The 25,267-nt window shown below is 38.1% G+C and overlaps 1 long non-coding RNA gene and 1 other non-coding gene across 2 annotated transcripts; one reads left to right on the forward strand and one right to left on the reverse strand.

Annotated features, from left to right (window-relative positions):
- Positions 1-17,586: 17,586 nt before the first annotated feature.
- On the reverse strand, positions 17,587-17,658 carry TRNAM-CAU (transfer RNA methionine (anticodon CAU)). The gene has a single exon. It is a non-coding gene; the product is annotated as a tRNA-Met (tRNA).
- Positions 17,659-17,880: 222 nt separating this feature from the next.
- On the forward strand, positions 17,881-24,601 carry LOC145958194 (uncharacterized). The gene is made up of 3 exons (XR_014433843.1): positions 17,881-18,442; positions 19,466-23,312; positions 24,337-24,601. It is a non-coding gene; the product is annotated as an uncharacterized LOC145958194 (long non-coding RNA).
- Positions 24,602-25,267: the final 666 nt, after the last annotated feature.

Raw genomic sequence — 25,267 nt, forward strand, 5'->3', positions numbered from 1 at the left:
ATAAGAGAAAATCCTACAACTTTCATGAAGGAAATATTTTCAGATTCGGCTGTCTATAAGGTCCAAATCAGTAGCTAAAGTCGATGAGGAAAAGAACATGGCACCAACTCCATTAATTCATCCCACCAACTTTAATAATTCATCTCACTAATTCATTCCACTTAGTTTTGTCTAAGATTTTTTCATTATTTTCCATTTTTTAATGTGTCTTGAAGGCTATAAATAGCCCTTCACTTCTCCATTGCAAACCATCCCTCAATTCTCATTCTCTCTTCTCTTATACTCTCTTCTTCTCCTCTTCTTCTCTTTGAAGACCTAGAGGAATCCATAGGAGGTGGTTCTATCCTAGTAGAAGGAGCCTAGAGGAGGAAGCTCTTCTTTAGTTTCAGCGCTTGTCATCCAGGTAAGGGGGGGAGTGAGAAATCTCGCTCTGGGTGTGGGATTGTATGCTGGGTAGTGGGATTGGCCCCCAATCCTGTGTTTGTTGTATGTTATATTGTTTGTATGTTCTAATTGCTTGGTTAATATGTGTGTATGAATAGAAATTCTGTTGAGATTATGATTGTGAAAGTTATGAATATGATATGATAATGTGAATGTGATGTTTCTAATGATATGATGTGATGATGAAATATGATGTGAAATGACCATGAGATATGATTGACCATGAGATAGATAATGTGATAATGTGACAATGAGATATGAAATGTGATAAAGAGAAATGACCATGGAAAGTGATAAAGTGATATGAGAATGCATAGAGTCTTGTTTGACATGCATCATTTGCATAAAGTGATAAGGGTACGATATGGAATACGCCGCCAGAGAAGGCCCCCTAGTGTAAAAGCTGTGGGGATCAGTCCTTGGGGATGGCTCGGTTTGGAAGTCCCAGTCTCGCCCATTGTGTGCATGGGATGTATCTTGCGCGGCTTAGCTATCCCGACGAGACTCTGGTAGTATGTCCTTCTAGTGAGAGTGCGCAGAGGTTGTGTCCCGGCATGTACTCCTAGACTACTCTTTGTGTATTGCTAGCGGCAATATACTACGTGATAAGTGACTGGCGCCACATGCATGATAAAATGTAGTCCGTGTCCATACATGTGTCTTTTGATGTTATATGACAAATGAATATGCCTTGAATGAGTAAGATGTGATATTGTTATTAATCTATGTTATACATATTTTGTTTGTGCTTGGCTATCTGGTATATATTTCTACACTGTGAGCCGAGTGAGATGTTTTCTCACTCCCTTTTTCTTTGTGTTGTTTTTCTCTGACTGTTATACAGGTGATTATCAGTATGAGGCTAAGAATGTTGGTCGTGAAGCTTAGGCTTCTTTATGGGCTATGCTCTGATAGGACATGTGACATCGGGGCATAGATAAGATTAGATTGGGATGTTAATGTTATTATTTTGGAAACTTGAGATTTATTTCTTTGTAATTTCTGCTGATTGTGTTTGTTAAAAATGTGATACTCTTTAAACATGTTTGATTATTAAATGTTATATTTAAATTTATTGAGTTATGATATGCGGGGTAGAGGGTGTCACATATGACGGCAATTAAATTATTGCCATTAAATAATTGTCATTAATAACAAATTTTATTGTGACTTTTTATTTGAATGGATGAATTCATATGTTTAAATAATTATTTTTCCCATCATTTTACGTCTTCTGTAACTTTGACATTTATTAATGTTTTTTTTAATATTTTGTTTTATTATTATGTTTAAAGATTGTATTATTATGTGTATCATATTTTTTTTTTAACATTTACTAGAATATTTCCGGTCAGAGTATACATCTCGTAACTAAACTATTGCATATACCCGTGTATTGCATAGTGATATTTGTATTTTGTTGTGTATATAAAGAGTATATAATTAACATAGTTTATCATAAATATTTAAATTATAATTCAGATAAAATTTAATCATTTTAATTAACACAATTATATTTGGTATAATTAGAGCATGCTTAAACTACGATAATTAGAAGACTTAAATATGTTTTTAGTCCTTGTAAATATAAGTCATTTTTATTTTAAACCCTATGATATTTTTTTGAAATTTTTAATTCCTCAAAATCTTTCTATCATACATTTTAATCCTTTCCATTAAATTATCAATGATTTGAAAAATAATTTGTTGATATGTCATATATTTTAATCTTTTCCATTAAACTATTAATGATTTGGCCAATAGTTTGCTAATGTAGTTCTAGTAACATGACATATCACTAGCTCTTCTTTATGTGATGGCTAATTCATCTACACGAAAAAAAGTTCAAATTCCTAATTCTAATTAATCTTAAATCCATTGTATTTGCTCTTCTTCGTTTTAGGATTTAATGAGTTTTGCTGCTTACGCTTGGTTTATCGAGGAAGTTGTCAAAAACTTTTTCACGATTTGTGAACCCATCTTTAACGTCTTTAAAAACGGTATCTATCTCATCTTCTACATCTCATTCGTTAACGTAAGGAAAATAACACACTCTATAATTCATATTCACCACATTCAACGTCTTCACTTTTGATTTTATTATTTATTTTATTCTCTCGGTAGGAAACCATTTGTGAGGCCATTGAACACTAAAAAAAGGGTGTGATTTGTGACAGTTAGTTTGATAGTTTCTAGCGGTTAAACACTACCACAAATCGCATTACCAGCGTTACTAATAACCGCCAAATCCACACGAAAAACGGTTTGTAGCGCATATTTTTAAAACGCTATTTTTGAAGGTTAGAAAATTCAATCACTTTGTGGCGGTTTTAAACCACCACAAATTGAATTTTAATATTACTCTTTTCACAGTTTTTGACGGTGTAAAAACGCCACAAAATTTATCTAATTTTTTTATAATTTAACATTTCTAGTGATTTTAAACCGCCACAAAATTACATTTTTTTTTTCACATTTTCTATCAAACCATGCCTAATAAATGGTACACCAACAAAAGAAAGAAAAGAAAAAAAAAATAATTGGGCTTTCAAACCTGAAACATATAGAGAAAAAAAGCTGCACCAACCAAAATGAAATAAATCATATTGAAGAACTCAAAATGTACCAAGTTTCATCCAACAGAACAATGATACCAATGGGTTTTTGCAAAATAATGCAATAGGAAACAAAATTAGTATCATCTAGCAAATTGTGACAAAAAAGAAATAAATCAACAAAAACTATAAAACAAATTGTGAGAAAGGAACCACCATTCTCAGGAAAGGAACATGGGCATGAAAAAGCAACTAAACTAGCAAAAACTAATAACCACCCTTACCAATAAGTACTCCTAATTCTGTAGTAAAATAGAATGACCGGTTAGTTATAGAAGAAAACTATACTTACAAGTAACAACAAAATGTTTATCTAGAGAGTGAAGGGATATGGAATTTACCTTTCATTTGTTCCATTACATGCAATGTTTCATCTTTTGTATTTTTGAAACAGACAGCACTTAGCACTACTATTATGGAACGTTAGTTTCCATTGTAAAGTCCATTTTAAATGTTAACATGTGGCAACCTGTGGCCCGCGACACCCATCCTCTATAGCAAGGGAGAAAGAGGAGTACCTTCTCATAAAGACCCGTGATCACCAACTGATACAACTGTTACAACCCATCCATCTATAATCACAAAGGTGACAGTAGTTCTAGATTTTTGTGCTGAAACAACAAAGTATATCAAAAACATATTAATTAACTCGGAAGTATAAAAACTATCAACCACAACGAAGAAATATAGAAACTATTAATAACTTCCATTAGTAATTTATATTCTTCATCAACAATCTAATACTCATACGACAACAACTAGCATGGAGTTTTAAATATAGATGATTGGATGCACCTAGTTTGTTGTCATTCATAATGACGAGCTTCTCCAAAATTTGATATATTTAATTACTAATGGTATGTGACTGCTGTTGATTACATGCTTCATGCCTTCATGTATAGTACAAAAAGTAGTTTGATCTAACTATTTTTTGGTACTCTGATTGCACTTATCTCAAATTATTGAGAGATTCAGTAAATGAATTCTGTATATAGTTGAAGACATTGTATATACAGTCATAATTATTAGCATATAAACAAGTTTGTCAGTCTAAAATATCTCCCAACAAGGACATTATTTTGTACTGCAGCAAGTATCGATGCTAATATAATAATGCCACAAAACGTACTACTGATGAAGGAATAATTGTGATCATTTTGTTCTACGCTAATATTTTGTTTTAGACCTTGCTGTTCTTTTTCCAACAAATTTGTTTAATTAATCAACTTGAAGAAGCTAAGTAAAGATTTGTTGATGTAATAAACATGCTTAATTGTTATTAATTCAATAAATTGATGTTATTTATTTATTTTTATTTTTTTTTCAAAATTTCTATTCATAGGCTTAATCATATATGTCAGCGTCAATAAATATTTTCCTACATCTATAATGGGCAATCCCCTGCTATTGGAAGAAACCAAGCACTAAGTATACTGATACAAATATAAAAACAAGATGCTATACACAAACTAAGCACCAAGTATGCTAGTTTAAGATTGAAATTGACTATTATTGTCATTAGTATCTCAAGTCTCAACAATCACAATACCAAAAAAAAATTTAAAAATTGAAATTGCATCTATCTTGCTTCTGTAACAGCCCAAGCAACCCGCATGAGGATTGTAGACCCCTAAAATTGTCCGGGTCGGAAATAAAGCTTGAAGACTCTCGAAGACTGAAGGATAATCAGCCAGAAGGACTCCTCGAAGGCCCTAGGAGGGTTCTCTGTAGGTCCAGAGGTCTTAGAATAGCTCAAAATAAAGAAGTGGAGGGAAAAAGCCCAATACGGCCGTACTGAACTCAATACGGCCGTATTGAAGCTTCAATACGGCCATACTGAAGTCAGTACGACCGTATTGACACTTCAATACGACCACTGCGAACTCAATACGGGCGTATTGAAATTTCTGACTTTCAATACGACCGTATTGAACTCCAATACGACCGTATTGAAGTTCAAAAATTTCAATACGGCCGTATTGGCCCTGCAGGCCGTACTGCGCCTGTTCCCTATAAATATGACGTCAATTGGACGTCATTTCACACTTTTTCACTCAGTTTTGACTCCCTCCTTGAGTATTCTGGGGTTTTTGAGCAGTGTTCTGCCCTAGAAATCTCTCTGGGAGTCGATCCGACGAAGTTCTGGAATTCCGAGCACTTAGCTTGGAGATTCGAACCTAGTCGAAGGGAAATCCTCCGGATTTCCATAGTCAAAAGTTTTTAGGAAGGAGCGAGCGAGCTTGTAGAGCGAGGGAACGCCAAAAAGCTTCCCAGTTTTACTCAATATATAAAAAGCACGCTTCAAGAGGTTTCTTCTTAAATCCTTCCTTTTACTGCTTTCTGTGTGCATACTTAAACTGTCATCATGTAGATAGTTAATTTATAATCGCTTATAATAAATAGGGGTAATTTAGTAATTTTATACTGTTATTTTAGAATATAATCTGTCATAGGGAACCCGAAAGGGGCGCTGTGGGGTGCTAACACCTTCCCCACGCGTAACCGACTCCCTTACCCAACTCTGGTTGTAATGGCCAAAGTTGATTTATAAAATCAATTGCCTTATCCTTTTTTCCAATGTTTTGAGTAAAATATTGGTGGCGACTCCACGAACCCTCCTTTTACGAAAACCACTAATCCATGGAGGGTCCCGCTTGGGATTAATATGGATTAGTGAGACTTTTAATAAAATTGCTCGTTTGACGAGGTCTCAGTTTGAGAATAAGTCATTCTAGCAATCCACATTCTTAAACAAATAAACGAGTCCAACCATCCTTCGCGAATGCCGAAAGCCCGTCTCGGGCCGGTGGCGACAGATGGCGACTCCACTGGGGAAGCTTCGAGAGTCAGTCCCATTTAGTGACAGACTATTTTTAACAAATAATAGTTAAAATTACTTTATTACCCCTTGCTTGTATAAAAACATGATTTATTATATGGCTTTAAATAACTGTTGTATGTTTAAATTCCGCAATTGTTTGAAATAAAATTGCACACAAACCTTTGCACACAACAGTTCCCTCTATACCCGGGGGCATGAGTGATTAACCATAGGGAGTGGATGTTAGTACGGCCGGTTGTCGAATGGGTCTATAGGTGCCCGTAGACCGTTGTCGGAAAACATCACTCAAGGTGATAACCATGAACTTGAGTCCGACGGTGCGTTGGAACTTTCCATCGACCTACGACGAGAGGAATTGGGTCCCTATAATGGGGGCACCTTGGGGGCCTTTGACCAAGTGAGAACAGTTAGATCCTCCTTGAATATGCACTTTTCTGCAGGAGACCCCTACCTCGTGATTCGCTCGTGACTGTTCGTGGATGAGTGAATTGTTTGTGCATTTTTATGTGACATTGTATGAGCATACATTTGCACCTTTTAAACGTACAACATTCTTTTTTAAATAAAAAGAATAAATAGAAATAAAGATCTTCTAGTACATGGTGTTAACATCTACCTTTATTGCATTCATATAGGTAGTTTCCCTTTTCACCCAAAAAATACAAAAAATATATAAAATAAAAAATACCCAAAAAAAGGAAAAAAGGGTTATTTATCCAAACCAAGCAATATCATGCATCATCTTAGGAACATCCTAAAAACATGATAATGCTTAGTTGAATAAACACTATGCATGCATATTCAACCTCATCATCTCATATCATGCATATAGATCATGGAGAGATCTAGGAGTCATTCATACATCTCTCCTAGTAATCCATTAATAAACATTAATAAAAAGAAAGGATTAAATCGATGCGTATGTTCAAAAATGGATCGCACGCCGTTCGTCATCAAGTGTAAGCCAACAACCGCGCCAAGCGAGCGCACATCAACTCCGTTGTTGGTAATCAAGACGAATAAAGGGGAAGGTCCGACACCATTAAGGATCACCGCTCCAAGACCTTTCCCCTACGAATCAAATAAGGCTGTGCCGAGGATATACGACATCCACTCTTCTGCCGACAGCGATATCTCCAACATCGCTGGACTTGGGGGCATGACTAGGAGTGGTAGGATCTACACTCCCGATGATCTTCATAACAAAGCCCCCAAGAATAAAGAAAAAGAAGAAAAGAAAACCGAGGAAAAAGAATCCGAGGAGGAGACTGACAAGCTGTTAAAATTTATCCGACAGAGCGAGTACTCCATCGTGGATCAACTTCATAGGACGCCAGCAAAGATTACGCTGTTGTCGTTGATCCTATGCTCCGAACCGCATCGGCAAGCTCTGTTGAAAGTCTTGAACGAGGCATACGTGTCGCACACTATCTCCCAAGACGAGTTTGAGGGGATTGTTAGTCACATCAAGGCTAATGATCACCTCACCTTCATCGATGAAGAAATCCCCACCGAGGGATCAAACCACAACAAGCCCTTGCACATCTCTATAAAGTGCAAGGAGTATCACATCGCTAAAGTCTTGGTAGATAATGAATCTTCCTTGAACGTAATGCCAAAAAGAACGCTCGAGCAAGTGGCAATCAAGGGAGTCCAAATGCGCCCGAGCAACATGATCGTTCGAGCTTTCGACGGCTCTAAAAGAGAAGTGGTGGGAGAAGTCAATCTTCCAATCCAAATTGGACCCACCGTCTTTAAATGTCGAATTCCAAGTGATGGATATTACTCCTGCATACAGCTGTCTCCTCGGCCGACCTTGGATTCATGATGCGAAAGCTGTACCCTCTACGCTCCACCAGAAAGTCAAGTTCATAGTGGGTGACAAATTGGTGACTGTACAAGCTGAAGATGACATACTCATCAGCAAGCCATCCAACATACCTTATGTGGAGGCAGCAGAGGAAGCTTTGGAAACCGCCTTCCAAGCATTGGAAATTGCCAATGTTGAAACGTTTCCCCGAGAAATGAAGAAGGTAGCTCATATGCTCATAAAGAACGGATACTTGCCAAGACAAGAATTAGGCAAGGACTCCCAAGGAATCCCGGAGCTACCCATTATCAAAGACAATCCGGGGAAACAAGGGTTAAGATACAACCCTAACAAAGATCAAAGGACGAAGAGGAACCAAGATCCTTCTCGACGTTCTTTAAGCCAGATCTTTAGGAAGGCTGGTTTACAAACGTCAAGGCCAGCTGTTGTCATCAAGTGTCCTTCTCCTTCCGATAGGGATGTATAGACTCAGTGACTATTAGAGATCACTCCTCGGGGACAGCCCGACCCCCGAGCCTCGATAGGGCACATGTTTCCATTATGATTATAATAAAATCATTCTTCATTAATTCTTTATTGCTTCTTTTCTCGCTTGCAATAAAATTCTAGACCACATTATTTTAACCCTGTTTGAATAAACATGAATGAGGTTAAAATCATCTTAAACCCACATCATTTTTATGTGGAAGTATGTGTGTCAACTTGGAGCACCTTTTCTTGGCCTCAATAAGTGCCATCATGGATAAAAGAAATCCTAAAGACAAAAAGCTCGGCAGGAAACCCAAAAAAGGGACTGCGCAAAAATAAGAGCAAAAGACCCGCTAGGAATCCCACAAAAGGGTGACCTAGGCAAAAGTTAGGGTTACAAAATGAAGACAAAAACCCGCTAGGAATCCCACGAAAAGGGTGACCTAGGCAAAAGTTAGGGTTACAAAATGAATACAAAAGCCCGCTAAGACATCACAAAAGGGTGTTTTAGGCAAAAGTTAGGGCCGTCAAAAAAAAAAAGAAAAAAAAAAAAAAATAAATCCATGATGGTACCATCAATTGAATTCAACAAGGGACTCAAGAAAAGCTATCCAAGTTGTCAAAGCACAATCATTAATAACAAAGATGTGCTTAACCTCATAAGTGTTTAATCGAACGAGCCTAAACACATAAGCCTACCATGGCCAGCCATTCTTACAAAAACAAATTTATCAAAATAAAAATAAATCCCCTCTAAAACACAAACTTTTGAAAATATATATCCTTTCCTTCTTTTCTCTCTTGTCCCAACGATTTTTGAATAATCTAGTGGAAACATGGAGATATAGTGGTCAATAGGAGGGTTGACACATCTTCTAAAGAAAGGGAAGAATCACTTGGTTGATGACACCAAAATCAAATATGCATCATTCCTCGGTAACAGAAATCGGCAGAGCACAGTCCGTCTGGAGGAATGGCAAAATCCAAACACAAAAACGCATCGATTAATTCTTTTGAAAAAAGAATCAAATAGAATTAGGTGCATCATACTGCATACATGCATACAGATGATAGGTGTACTGGAAGATCACTTATTCTCTGTTTATTAAAAATACAAAAAATAATAAAAAATATAAATTTCAGAAAAAACAATGCGCCCGTACCATGTTCAGTACACCCATGCTAAAATCAGGGTTATGAACAAAATTTCAACTCAACATGGGCGTACTGAAATGGATGCGGCCGTATTGGCCATAAAGAAATTTTCAAAGACCTCGTCATGAGGCAACCACACAAAAATAGAAAAATAGAAAATTGCTTGTGTATGACAGCAGCAAACAAAATGCAAAGATTCAGAAAATCAACAGCGTCATACAGAATAACTGAGCCTGGAGAGGCTTGCCGAAAGAATACTCTCAGAATAACTGAGCCTGGAGAGGCTTGCCGAAAGAATACTCTCAGAATAACTGAGCCTGGAGAGGCTTGCCGAAAAAATACTCTCAGAATAACTGAGCCTGGAGAGGCTTGCCGAAAAAATACTCTCAGAATAACTGAGCCTGGAGAGGCTTGCCGAAAAAATACTCTCAGAATAACTGAGCCTGGAGAGGCTTGCCGAAAAAATACTCTCAGAATAACTGAGCCTGGAGAGGCTTGCCGAAAAAATACTCTCAGAATAACTGAGCCTGGAGAGGCTTGCCGAAAAAATACTCTCAGAATAACTGAGCCTGGAGAGGCTTGCCGAAAAAATACTCTCAGAATAACTGAGCCTGGAGAGGCTTGCCGAAAAAATACTCTCAGAATAACTGAGCCTGGAGAGGCTTGCTGAAATAATACTCTTTAAGAATAACTGAGCCTGGAGAGGCTCGCCAAAATAATACTCTCAAAATAATTGAGCCTGGAGAGGCTCGCCGAAATAATACTCTCTCATAAAAACTGAGATATTTCTGTACAGAAAAAGCCGAAAAACAACAAAAAAGGCAAAAATACAGAAAAAGCCAAAAAATGACGAAAAAAGGCAAACATACAGAAAAAGTCAAAAGTCGACAAAAAAGACAAAGATTTCACATCTTTCAGAATAACTGAGCCTGGAAAGGCTCGCCGAAATAATACTCTTTCAGAATAATTGAGCCTGGAGAGGCTTGGAGAAATAATACTTCATCAGAATAAATGAGCCTGGAGAGGCTCGCAGAAATAATACTCCCCAAAGGGAACCTCAGCTCACGAAGCCAATATCCAACAAGAGCTTTCAAAGCAAGATCGTCAAAATCTCCCAAAGGAAGTACGATCATCCAAGTAATATATCCAAGTCAAAGGACTTCAGACTTCCTCAGTGGAAAATAGCTCTCCGACTCAGGCATTGAGTGAGGCTAAGCCTGTAGAGGCTTCCTAAATAATACTCTCCCGATCAGACAGAATAATTGAGCCTGGAGAGGCTAGCCGAAATAATACTCTTTCATCATAACTAAAGCCTGGAGAGGCTCGCAGAAAAAATACTCCCTCAGAATAATTGAGCCTGGAGAGGCTCGCAGAAACAATACTCTTCCTTCAGAATAGTTGGGCCTAGAAAGGCTCGATTCCCCAGAGATATCTCAAGCTTACACTCACGGGCCAAATCCCCCAGCGAGAGCTATCAAAGCAAAATCGACGCAACCCCCAATGGAAGTGCGATCATCCAAACAGTATATACTAGTCAAAGGACTTAACACTTCCTCAGTGGAAGATAGCTCTCCGACTCAAAGCGCTGAGTGAGGCTAAGCCTGCAGAGGCTTCCTAAATAATACTCTGGGATACATAAGATCCCTCATTCCCCAATCGCCTACTCAGAGGCATCCCTGCAAAAGGAGGAAAATCAAAAAATAGATCAATAAATATTCCCCAAGCGGAATCCGGCACTCAGCCGAACACTGGACTTCAAATCCCCAGTCGCCTACTCAAGAGGCACTCCTTCAAAAAGGAAAACCCAAAAAAGAAATCAATAACAATTCCCCAAGTGGAATTTGGCTTTTCAGCCAATCATCAAACATCAAGATAATTCGCCTACTCAGAGGCACTTCCTTCAAAAAGCAAATATCATAAAAAGATCAATAAGTATTCCCCAAGTGGAATCCGGCTCTTAGCCAAACATCGAACGTCAAGCCGATACGCCTAACAGAAGAGGCTAATCACAACCAATGACAAAATCCCCTAGCGGATAACAGCCTACACAGAGGCTACAAAATCAGAAAATCAAAAAGAGTCACCCGAATAAGGATAACCGGGATACTCCACCAACGTCGAAAGGACGTCAGCCAATCATAAGGCACCGCTCACATCAGAAAGAGCATCTTTGTGTCTATACCCCAAGGAGTCAGAAATTCCTCAAGGGTACCAACAATGCAATGCAAGTTGGGACACAAGAACCTATGAGTAACTGCACATCCCCTAGACGGATCCCTGCGTTATCCAGCCCCTAGTGGCACAAAATCAAAAAACAACCGTCGAAGCAGCATCGTGGACTGTGGAGACAAAATCATCACAAATCCCTGGAAAGGAGATATTCACGCTACCCCGTCGTCACAAACACGGAGGTATGCAGCTTCCGGCTCGGACAATGAGCGAAGCTATCTCTGGAAAAAGGGTACTCACCGCCTACCGTTGTCATAAAGGTACTTAGCTTCCGGCTCGAACAAAGAGTGAAGCTAAGCCTGGAGAGACGGTACTTACAGCTTCCAGCTTGGGCAACAAGCAAAGCAAGGCCTGGAGAGGCAAAACTCATACTGCTCACCGTCGTCACAAAGGTGCTCAGCTTCCGGCTCGAACAAAGAGTGAAGTTAAGCCTGGAGAGACGGTACTCACAGCTTCCAGCTTGGGCAACAAGCAAAGCAAGGCCTGGAGAGGCAAAACTCACATCGCTCACCGTCGTCACAAAGGTACTTAGCTTCCGGCTCGAACAAAGAGTGAAGCTAAGCCTGGAGAGGCGGGTACTCAACCATCAGCGTCATCAGAGGCGCGTTGATGTCCAGCTTCCGGCTCGGGCGTCGAGTGAAGTTGGCCTTGGAGAAGGTAAACTCAGCTGCCGAGGATGTCAGAAGCGCCGAGGTATGCACCCACCTGGAGAGGCTACTCAACATTTTCCCACCGGAAGACGCTACAAGTCAGAAGGTCGGCACAATACCCGGACAATTGGGTCAACTCCTTTACTTGTCAGCCGATACACCAAGAGGCCGTCCGACTAAGTAAAGGGGGGGCAGCTGTAGACCCCTAAAATTGTCCGGGTCGGAAATAAAGCTTGAAGACTCTCGAAGACTGAAGGATAATCAGCCAGAAGGACTCCTCGAAGGCCCTAGGAGGGTTCTCTGTAGGTCCAGAGGTCTTAGAATAGCTCAAAATAAAGAAGTGGAGGGAAAAAGCCCAATACGGCCGTACTGAACTCAATACGGCCGTATTGAAGCTTCAATACGGCCATACTGAAGTCAGTACGACCGTATTGACACTTCAATACGACCACTGCGAACTCAATACGGGCGTATTGAAATTTCTGACTTTCAATACGACCGTATTGAACTCCAATACGACCGTATTGAAGTTCAAAAATTTCAATACGGCCGTATTGGCCCTGCAGGCCGTACTGCGCCTGTTCCCTATAAATATGACGTCAATTGGACGTCATTTCACACTTTTTCACTCAGTTTTGACTCCCTCCTTGAGTATTCTGGGGTTTTTGAGCAGTGTTCTGCCCTAGAAATCTCTCTGGGAGTCGATCCGACGAAGTTCTGGAATTCCGAGCACTTAGCTTGGAGATTCGAACCTAGTCGAAGGGAAATCCTCCGGATTTCCATAGTCAAAAGTTTTTAGGAAGGAGCGAGCGAGCTTGTAGAGCGAGGGAACGCCAAAAAGCTTCCCAGTTTTACTCAATATATAAAAAGCACGCTTCAAGAGGTTTCTTCTTAAATCCTTCCTTTTACTGCTTTCTGTGTGCATACTTAAACTGTCATCATGTAGATAGTTAATTTATAATCGCTTATAATAAATAGGGGTAATTTAGTAATTTTATACTGTTATTTTAGAATATAATCTGTCATAGGGAACCCGAAAGGGGCGCTGTGGGGTGCTAACACCTTCCCCACGCGTAACCGACTCCCTTACCCAACTCTGGTTGTAATGGCCAAAGTTGATTTATAAAATCAATTGCCTTATCCTTTTTTCCAATGTTTTGAGTAAAATATTGGTGGCGACTCCACGAACCCTCCTTTTACGAAAACCACTAATCCATGGAGGGTCCCGCTTGGGATTAATATGGATTAGTGAGACTTTTAATAAAATTGCTCGTTTGACGAGGTCTCAGTTTGAGAATAAGTCATTCTAGCAATCCACATTCTTAAACAAATAAACGAGTCCAACCATCCTTCGCGAATGCCGAAAGCCCGTCTCGGGCCGGTGGCGACAAGGATATTGTCCGCTTTGGCCCACGGCCGCACGGTTTTGCTCTTGGCGATGACACGCATGCCACCCCAAAAGGCCTCCTCACAAGGAAGGTATCCACACCCATATATATGGCATGCTTCGTTCGCCTTCCTAACCGATGTTATGTAACAGCCCAAGCAACCCGCATGAGGATATTGTCCGCTTTGGCCCACGGCCGCACGGTTTTGCTCTTGGCGATGACACGCATGCCACCCCAAAAGGCCTCCTCCAAGGCAAGTCCTGCCAACCCATCAGAGTAGCGCAGCGACCCCACATGGCAAGATATTGTCCCCTTTGCCCTCAGGCCTCAGGGTTTTGTCCTAGGCAATGCCCTCATGGCATCCCTAAGGGCCTCCTCACAAGGAAGGTATCCACACCCATATATATGGCATGCTTCGTTCGCCTTCCTAACCGATGTGGGACTATATCCACCCCCCCTCAAGGGAGTCCAGCGCCCTCGCTGGCACACCGATCCGGGCCCCGGCTCTGATACCAATGTAACAGCCCAAGCAACCCGCATGAGGATATTGTCCGCTTTGGCCCACGGCCGCACGGTTTTGCTCTTGGCGATGACACGCATGCCACCCCAAAAGGCCTCCTCACAAGGAAGGTATCCACACCCATATATATGGCATGCTTCGTTCGCCTTCCTAACCGATGTGGGACTATATCCACCCCCCCTCAAGGGAGTCCAGCGCCCTCGCTGGCACACCGATCCGGGCCCCGGCTCTGATACCAATGTAACAGCCCAAGCAACCCGCATGAGGATATTGTCCGCTTTGGCCCACGGCCGCACGGTTTTGCTCTTGGCGATGACACGCATGCCACCCCAAAAGGCCTCCTCACAAGGAAGGTATCCACACCCATATATATGGCATGCTTCGTTCGCCTTCCTAACCGATGTGGGACTATATCCACCCCCCCTCAAGGGAGTCCAGCGCCCTCGCTGGCACACCGATCCGGGCCCCGGCTCTGATACCAATGTAACAGCCCAAGCAACCCGCATGAGGATATTGTCCGCTTTGGCCCACGGCCGCACGGTTTTGCTCTTGGCGATGACACGCATGCCACCCCAAAAGGCCTCCTCACAAGGAAGGTATCCACACCCATATATATGGCATGCTTCGTTCGCCTTCCTAACCGATGTTATGTAACAGCCCAAGCAACCCGCATGAGGATATTGTCCGCTTTGGCCCACGGCCGCACGGTTTTGCTCTTGGCGATGACACGCATGCCACCCCAAAAGGCCTCCTCCAAGGCAAGTCCTGCCAACCCATCAGAGTAGCGCAGCGACCCCACATGGCAAGATATTGTCCCCTTTGCCCTCAGGCCTCAGGGTTTTGTCCTAGGCAATGCCCTCATGGCATCCCTAAGGGCCTCCTCACAAGGAAGGTATCCACACCCATATATATGGCATGCTTCGTTCGCCTTCCTAACCGATGTGGGACTATATCCACCCCCCCTCAAGGGAGTCCAGCGCCCTCGCTGGCACACCGATCCGGGCCCCGGCTCTGATACCAATGTAACAGCCCAAGCAACCCGCATGAGGATATTGTCCGCTTTGGCCCACGGCCGCACGGTTTTGCTCTTGGCGATGACACGCATGCCACCCCAAAAGGCCTCCTCACAAGGAAGGTATCCACACCCATATATATGGCATGCTTCGTTCGCCTTCCTAACCGATGTGGGACTATATCCACCCCCCCTCAAGGGAGTCCAGCGCCCTCGCTGGCACACCGATCCGGGCCCCGGCTCTGATACCAATGTAACAGCCCAAGCAACCCGCATGAGGATATTGTCCGCTTTGGCCCACGGCCGCACGGTTTTGCTCTTGGCGATGACACGCATGCCACCCCAAAAGGCCTCCTCACAAGGAAGGTATCCACACCCATATATATGGCATGCTTCGTTCGCCTTCCTAACCGATGTGGGACTATATCCACCCCCCCTCAAGGGAGTCCAGCGCCCTCGCTGGCACACCGATCCGGGCCCCGGCTCTGATACCAATGTAACAGCCCAAGCAACCCGCATGAGGATATTGTCCGCTTTGGCCCACGGCCGCACGGTTTTGCTCTTGGCGATGACACGCATGCCACCCCAAAAGGCCTCCTCACAAGGAAGGTATCCACACCCATATATATGGCATGCTTCGTTCGCCTTCCTAACCGATGTGGGACTATATCCACCCCCCCTCAAGGGAGTCCAGCGCCCTCGCTGGCACACCGATCCGGGCCCCGGCTCTGATACCACTAAATGTGACACCCTCTACCCCAACATTATTAATAAACCTAAACTATATTTATAAAAGATTATCATAGAATGATATAAAACAATAAGTATCATAAGGTAGAAGATGCACATTCATAATTCATACACATAAATATTAAACTCAAGAAGTTATTATAAAACAAAGATTATAAATCAATCCCAGTAAAGGTGGCAGTGCCTCCTAGTTAGGAATCAATTTATAATTTATTAAATTACACAAGAAAAGAAAATATTTTTAGAACAAGAAATACATAAGAGAAATCCTAGCTAAACCCGATGTCACATCCTATCAGAGCATGCCCCAAGAAGCCTTTAGGCCTCATCACCAACATCCTCATGATGATGATCACCTGCAACATAAATTTAAACATATACAAAAAAAATAACAAGGGAGTGAGAAACATCTCACTCAGTTGTAGATGAAGAAATAAAAGTTAAATAGCACACACACATAATCATTATCATATATAATAATTATTTATCATGCAATGATGTCATAGACTCAACTCATAAATATATGCATGTGGCGCCATACGGAAGTTCACATATCATCATTGGTGACCCTAAGGCACACCTAGTTAGCATATCGTGGGTGACCCAAAGGAACACCTGGTTACATCATTGGTGACCCAAAGGCACACCTTGTTAGTCGTGGGTATGCGGCCTCAGCGGCACACCTGGAGTATATATGCATATGATGCATGTCATACAATTATAAACTTAACATTTCACATGTTACAGAATTTCCTATAATATACCATATCATAAGCTTAATTCATACTTATATTATATTTTATTAATCCAATAGTCCAAAGGTCCAATAATTCAATAGTCCCATAGTCCAAAGGTTCAATAGTCCAATAGTCCATTGTCCAACAGTCCAACAGTTCAATAGTCCAAGGTCATTAAGTCAGGGGTCCAATAGTTCAAAGGTCTTTAGGGATCATATAATTTATATTTCCTGGTATAATTATATCCTTAAGTAAAATAGGAAGCTTAATGAAAATAAGGAGGCTCGGCCTTCCATTTAGATAATAAAGTCTAAATTTATAAGTTAATAGGAGACTTAGTCTTCCATTCAATGAATATTTTAGAATAGTAAAAGTAAAATTATCCATTAATTATAATTATTAATTACCGCAACAAGAAAATCAAGTAGTACAAACAAAACACAGTAATAATGTATATTCAAATAATCAAACAACAGACAAGGGATCGGGAGCCAATCCAACAAACAGACTATTTAACAATTATTTCTACACCCCCAAGCGAGGTTTCCCACTCCCCCCTTAATTATTTAATAAAATAAACCATATATTAGAAATATATTTAACAAGGAGATTACCTGTTTCAATCATGCTCTGATAGGATGTGACATCGGGTTTAGCTAGGATTTCTCTTATGTATTTCTTGTTCTAAAAATATTTTCTTTTCTTGTGTAATTTAATAAATTATAAATTGATTCCTAACTAGGAGGCACTGCCACCTTTACTGGGATTGATTTATAATCTTTGTTTTATAATAACTTCTTGAGTTTAATATTTATGTGTATGAATTATGAATGTGCATCTTCTACCTTATGATACTTATTGTTTTATATCATTCTATGATAATCTTTTATAAATATAGTTTAGGTTTATTAATAATGTTGGGGTAGAGGGTGTCACATTTAGTGGTATCAGAGCCAGGTTTCGATCCTGGGACCTGTGGGTTATGGGCCCACCACGCTTCCGCTGCGCCACTCTGATACATTTTAGCAACTCCTAAATAAATATTAAGAGTACTCTTATGTCCTTTCAAGTTTACTAAGCATCCAAATGTGTCCTTTCTAATATCTTGCTTACTTGGGTCACTAATAAAGGATCTAACTCGTGGTTCCTCTAATCTCACCCATTAATAAGTCAATGCTACTAGAGATAATCATGCTCTGATAGGATGTGACATCGGGTTTAGCTAGGATTTCTCTTATGTATTTCTTGTTGTAACATCCCAAAAATTTTATTCTTATGTATTGGGATTATTAGAAGGATTATCATATTTTTATACGTATTTTACTATTTACGTATACGTATTTTACTATTTATGTATACGTATTTTTACTATTTACATATACGTATTTTACTATTCACGTATACGTATATGTGAATAGTAAATGGCTGCTAAGGAAACCACGAGGGAAGCAAGTTTCAATTTTTTAATTAATTTTAATATTTTAATGAATAGTGCATAGTAACTTATAATATTATTTTAATGAATAGTGCATAGTGCATAGTAACTTCAAAATTTCTATAAATAGGGGCCTAAGGTTTTGAAAATTTAGAATTCTAGAGAGAAGGAAATTCTGGAGAAATAGAGAGAGAAAGTAAGAGAGAGAAGGAGAAAGAAAAGGAGGTTCTGCTCCAGTGCCGTGTTTAAGGAGAAAGAGGAAGAGATTCTGCCCTAATTCCGATTCCTTTTTAAGGAAAGAGAAGAGGAGATTCTGCCCAAGTTTTTAGAGAGTTATTGCGCTAGTTCCAACTCCTACTTATCCAGGTAAGGGGGGGAGTGGGAAACCTTGCTTGGGGGTGTGGGAATAATTGTTAAATAGTTTGTTTGTTGGATTGGCTCCCGATCTCTTGCTTGCTATTTATTTCTTTGAATATGTATTATTGATGTGATTTGTTTTATATCCTATTTATTTACATATTAGAATCTATTATTTGAATGGAAGGCTAAGCCTCCTAAGTATTTATAAATTTGTAATCTGTTATTTAAATGGAAGGCTGAGCCTCCTTATTATCTTATATTACCTTTTAAGCTTCCTACTTTACTTAAAAGATCTTAATATATTATTATTAATAAATATGAATTTGATGTTAAAAAAGAATAAGTTTTAGAATAAAAATACCTATGCGAACTTATGAAGATCTTATTATGACTTGAGTATATGAAGTATATATGAGACCTATGCGGACCTATGAGGATATGACTGTATGAAATATGTACTCATGACTTGTGACCTACGATCCATGAATGGACCGTTGAACCGTTGGACTATTGGACCGTTGGACTATTGGACTGTTAGACTATTGGACTATTAAAGTTGGATTAATAAAATAAATCATAATTATGAAATATGAATCTTATATGTGTAATATGCTAAATGTTGAGTCTATGAATGTATGACATGCATCATATGCATATATTATTCCAGGTGTGCCGCTGAGGCCGCATACCAGTGATGCTAACAAGGTGTATGATCACCAGTGATAGGTGTGCCTTCGGGACACCAGTGATGTAACATGCTAACGAGGTGTATGAACACCAGTGATAGGTGTACCTTTGGGTCACCAGTGATAAATTCTGAAACTTTCGTATGGCGCCACATGCATACATTAGTGAGTCAAGTCAAGAAAATCATTATACATAAGCATATATGTGAGATTGATTATATATGTGAATTATATTGCGTGTGTGTGTGCTATTTAACTTTTATTTCTTCATCTACAACTGAGTGAGATGTTTCTCACTCCCTTGTTGTTTTTTTTTCTGTATATGTTTAAATTTATGTTGCAGGTGTTCATCATCATGAGGATGTTGGTGATGAGGCCTAAAGGTTTCTTGGGGCATGCTCTGATAGGATGTGACATCGGGCTTAGCTAGGCTTCTTTCTGGGATAATAATGTTTTATTTTCTTTCTTTTGAAATTTAAATATATTTGTATGATACAAAAAATTATAAGTTGATTCCTAACTAGGAGGCACTGCCACCTTTACTGGGATTGATTTATAATCTTTGTTTTATTATGACTTCTTAAGTTATATATATATGTTAATGAATTTATGAATGTGCATCTTCTACCTTATGATACTTATTGTTTTATACCAATCTATGAAAATCTTTTATAAATATAGTTTATGTTTATTAATGATGTTGGGGTAGAGGGTGTCACATTTAGTGGTATCAGAGCAGGCCGATCCAATCGGCCGTGAGTTATGAGTCTACTATGCTTGTTTGGTAGATTAATAATGTGATGAGTTGATTGATGTGCTAATGTGATGATTGATTATGTTGTTATTTGTGTGCAATGTGTTCTCAGGATTTGTATGATAGATTTTGATGAATGCTATTTTTGATTGCTTCTTTGATAATCGCTTATTTGTTTGATATTTCTTGCTTACGTAAGAGGTAGTGGTTTAGTGATATCGCTTGTGTTGAAAGCATATGTGTGAATAATAGACGAGATACTGTGCTAATATTATAGGAATTATTGAGGCCTTAGATTTGAATAAGACATGGATTTATTTTAAGTGTACTAAGAGTTTACGATTAGTGAAATTTTTGGAAGCTATAGTTGTAGCGATTGAATTCAAGGATGACATATGTCGAGAAATGGGGTTTTGGTATTTTTTTTTAAGGAGAAATTGAAGAATTGATGATTTCTAGAATTTGATAGCCGCATATTTTCTAAGTCTTTTTTATACGAATATGTGAATCGTTTGGTTTAAATTTGTGGTGAGAAAATTTGATTTAAATTTGAGGTGGTAAGAAGTAAGTTTGGAAGGATTGAGGTATTTTGTGGCTTAGATGTTGATGCATTAGTGTGTAGGGGATGTTTGCACTCCCGTTATAGTTACTTTGATGAGCAAAGGTCTAGTTGTAAGCATTGAATATATCTGTGGTGATTTTTGAATTTTTAGCTAAGAAGATGATCCTTTTAAATTCTGATGTCTTCATAAGAGTTGTAGTTTAATCACTTAGCTTTCTTTGGTGATAGGTTGAGATCACGTGGGATGTGTTGTTTTCTTTGGTAGTTGTTTAAAAGAGAAGTTAGGCTGTATAATAATGTTTTTGGGTTAGTAGGCAATGCAAGGATAAGAATTGACTTTGTTAAAATATTTCGGTGCGTTATCATATGGATTAAGAGGTTGTTTAAGGTTGTATGATGCTATGTGGTAAAGGTTGTTCATATGGATGGTATATATGAAGGTTTAAAGTAGGAATTCGAATATGATTTAATATGCAGGTAGGTTGATATGTGGATAGATGACCTTAGGGATCAATTGGTGAATGTAGTGTGGTTAGTAAAAGTGATCTTAGGGTATGATATGATCATATTGCAGTTAAGGGTGGAGATATATTCAAGACGGATGTATGTTGAGTTATCAAAGTATTATTATTTTATTTTATCTTATTTTTATTGATTGAGTGATTGCTTGTTTAATTGATTAATTTATTTTTATTGTATGAGATAAGTTTTCTTGTCCCTATAAATTCCAGTTGAGGTAAACATGGATATGACTCATATAGAAGTTGTGTTTAAGTGGGGAGATATCTAATCCAGTTAGTGAAGATAAGAGTTTTATGATATTAGTTTATTATTATTGGAGATTTATTAAAGGAATTTTTAAGATAGCATTGCCCTTAACTATATTCACTAAGAGGGGTATTGTCTTTATGTGGGATAGTAGGTATGAGAGTAGTTCCAACTCTTAAGGCAAGATTGACTAATGTTAATACTACTAGATTTTAGTAAGTCTTTTGTGGTATATATATTTATGTTCCTAAGGTAGGTTTGGATAGAATGTGAATGCAAAATGGATCAAATAATAGCTTATACTTCTAGAAAATTGAGAATTCATGAGAGGAATTACCTTACCCATGACCTTGAATTGGAGACATTACCTATATGATTCTAAGCTTGAGGTATTCAGTTTTAAATATCTATTGACCAAAAGAGATAGTTAGAAACTTCTTAAGAAATAAGATTTTGATCTTATTAGTTATTTGGCCAAAGCCATTGTGGTAATTAATGTTTTGATTAGAAAACCTTTATATTTTCCTTATGATTAGAAAGATGGATCTTTTTAAGAATTTAAGTCTGACTTGTGAGATTACTCCTAGTGGTGAAAAATTAGGTATGATTCGAATAACAAGTGGATCATTGAGAGAAATTGGAGAAATACAATTAGTTGATTCATATTGGTAACAAGATATGAGGATATAGAATAAGGTGATGGATAGAGGTTTGACTTGGTTGTAGATGGAATAGTAAAATTAGTGATTTGATATGTGTATCTAGTTAACATGCTTAGGTGTTTGATCTTTATAGATGATTATAGAAGTAATATCAATATTGTGATAGATCCCTTGATTACGATGATCACTAATATATTATTTTTGATTATTTAAGAATTGGATTTGATTGAAGAATTTAGAGACTTATGATTGATGTGTGAGATTACCTCTAGGAATATTGAATTGAGTATGATTGAAAATAACTAGTGAATTAGTGAATAAGATTATAGAAGCTCAGGGGTTAGAGCCTTTCCTAGTGAACCAAGTGGAAAATATTAGTAGGAATATGATTAACATTTTCTAAATAGAAATTGATGTTGTTTTGAGATGCAAGAATAAATTTGGGCGCTTAGTAATTTTGAATTAAGAAAAATGATTTTAGAGGAAGAATATAAGAGTACTCTTTTATTTAAGAACTACTACGATGTATCAGAGGAGCGCAGCGGAAGTATTGTGACCTATGATGAAGAGAGGAGTGAAGCAATTGTATACTTGTGATTAGCATACTATAAGTCTTTAAGAATTTTGTAGCACTTGGACGCTCCATGTTGGAAGTAAAATGGTGAATGGATAAGACTTTAGTGATAGATTTGTCTGAGACACTTAAGAGATTGATTTTGTTTATATGGATAGGCTTGTCAAGGTTATTTGTCTTACCCTTAGAAATCATTTGATGAAATTGATAGAGTTGTATAAGTAAGGTAGTGAGGTTGCATAAGAATTAGAAGTAAGAAGCGAAGAGTTTATCATTGCAAAAATTTCGAGGACGAAATTTCTAAAAGGAGGGGAGTAATGTAACATCCCAAAAATTTTATTCTTATGTATTGGGATTATTAGAAGGATTATCATATTTTTATACGTATTTTACTATTTACGTATACGTATTTTACTATTTATGTATACGTATTTTTACTATTTACATATACGTATTTTACTATTCACGTATACGTATATGTGAATAGTAAATGGCTGCTAAGGAAACCACGAGGGAAGCAAGTTTCAATTTTTTAATTAATTTTAATATTTTAATGAATAGTGCATAGTAACTTATAATATTATTTTAATGAATAGTGCATAGTGCATAGTAACTTCAAAATTTCTATAAATAGGGGCCTAAGGTTTTGAAAATTTAGAATTCTAGAGAGAAGGAAATTCTGGAGAAATAGAGAGAGAAAGTAAGAGAGAGAAGGAGAAAGAAAAGGAGGTTCTGCTCCAGTGCCGTGTTTAAGGAGAAAGAGGAAGAGATTCTGCCCTAATTCCGATTCCTTTTTAAGGAAAGAGAAGAGGAGATTCTGCCCAAGTTTTTAGAGAGTTATTGCGCTAGTTCCAACTCCTACTTATCCAGGTAAGGGGGGGAGTGGGAAACCTTGCTTGGGGGTGTGGGAATAATTGTTAAATAGTTTGTTTGTTGGATTGGCTCCCGATCTCTTGCTTGCTATTTATTTCTTTGAATATGTATTATTGATGTGATTTGTTTTATATCCTATTTATTTACATATTAGAATCTATTATTTGAATGGAAGGCTAAGCCTCCTAAGTATTTATAAATTTGTAATCTGTTATTTAAATGGAAGGCTGAGCCTCCTTATTATCTTATATTACCTTTTAAGCTTCCTACTTTACTTAAAAGATCTTAATATATTATTATTAATAAATATGAATTTGATGTTAAAAAAGAATAAGTTTTAGAATAAAAATACCTATGCGAACTTATGAAGATCTTATTATGACTTGAGTATATGAAGTATATATGAGACCTATGCGGACCTATGAGGATATGACTGTATGAAATATGTACTCATGACTTGTGACCTACGATCCATGAATGGACCGTTGAACCGTTGGACTATTGGACCGTTGGACTATTGGACTGTTAGACTATTGGACTATTAAAGTTGGATTAATAAAATAAATCATAATTATGAAATATGAATCTTATATGTGTAATATGCTAAATGTTGAGTCTATGAATGTATGACATGCATCATATGCATATATTATTCCAGGTGTGCCGCTGAGGCCGCATACCAGTGATGCTAACAAGGTGTATGATCACCAGTGATAGGTGTGCCTTCGGGACACCAGTGATGTAACATGCTAACGAGGTGTATGAACACCAGTGATAGGTGTACCTTTGGGTCACCAGTGATAAATTCTGAAACTTTCGTATGGCGCCACATGCATACATTAGTGAGTCAAGTCAAGAAAATCATTATACATAAGCATATATGTGAGATTGATTATATATGTGAATTATATTGCGTGTGTGTGTGCTATTTAACTTTTATTTCTTCATCTACAACTGAGTGAGATGTTTCTCACTCCCTTGTTGTTTTTTTTTTCTGTATATGTTTAAATTTATGTTGCAGGTGTTCATCATCATGAGGATGTTGGTGATGAGGCCTAAAGGTTTCTTGGGGCATGCTCTGATAGGATGTGACATCGGGCTTAGCTAGGCTTCTTTCTGGGATAATAATGTTTTATTTTCTTTCTTTTGAAATTTAAATATATTTGTATGATACAAAAAATTATAAGTTGATTCCTAACTAGGAGGCACTGCCACCTTTACTGGGATTGATTTATAATCTTTGTTTTATTATGACTTCTTAAGTTATATATATATGTTAATGAATTTATGAATGTGCATCTTCTACCTTATGATACTTATTGTTTTATACCAATCTATGAAAATCTTTTATAAATATAGTTTATGTTTATTAATGATGTTGGGGTAGAGGGTGTCACACTTGTTCTAAAAATATTTTCTTTTCTTGTGTAATTTAATAAATTATAAATTGATTCCTAACTAGGAGGCACTGCCACCTTTACTGGGATTGATTTATAATCTTTGTTTTATAATAACTTCTTGAGTTTAATATTTATGTGTATGAATTATGAATGTGCATCTTCTACCTTATGATACTTATTGTTTTATATCATTCTATGATAATCTTTTATAAATATAGTTTAGGTTTATTAATAATGTTGGGGTAGAGGGTGTCACATTTAGTGGTATCAGAGCAGGTCGGTTTTATCGGCCGTGAGTTATGTGTCTACTATATTTATTGATAAATGAATTGATTGTGAGATCTATTATGTTGATATGATGTTTGTTTTGTGTTGATATTGTTGATTTTGATATTGCTATGTAATTAGAGGAAAGATAGTCATGATAGTGTTAGCCAACTAGAGCTATTAGAACCTTGGATGTGAGTGATACATTTAGTGGCTTTACCACATAGCATCATACAACCTTAAACAACCTCTTAATCCACATGATAACATCCCAAATATCTTAAC

The sequence above is a fragment of the Cajanus cajan genome, chromosome 5 (genome assembly GCF_000230855.2).
Source record: "Cajanus cajan strain Asha chromosome 5, NIPB_CcT2T_4, whole genome shotgun sequence".
NCBI classification, from domain to species: Eukaryota; Viridiplantae; Streptophyta; class Magnoliopsida; order Fabales; family Fabaceae; genus Cajanus; species Cajanus cajan.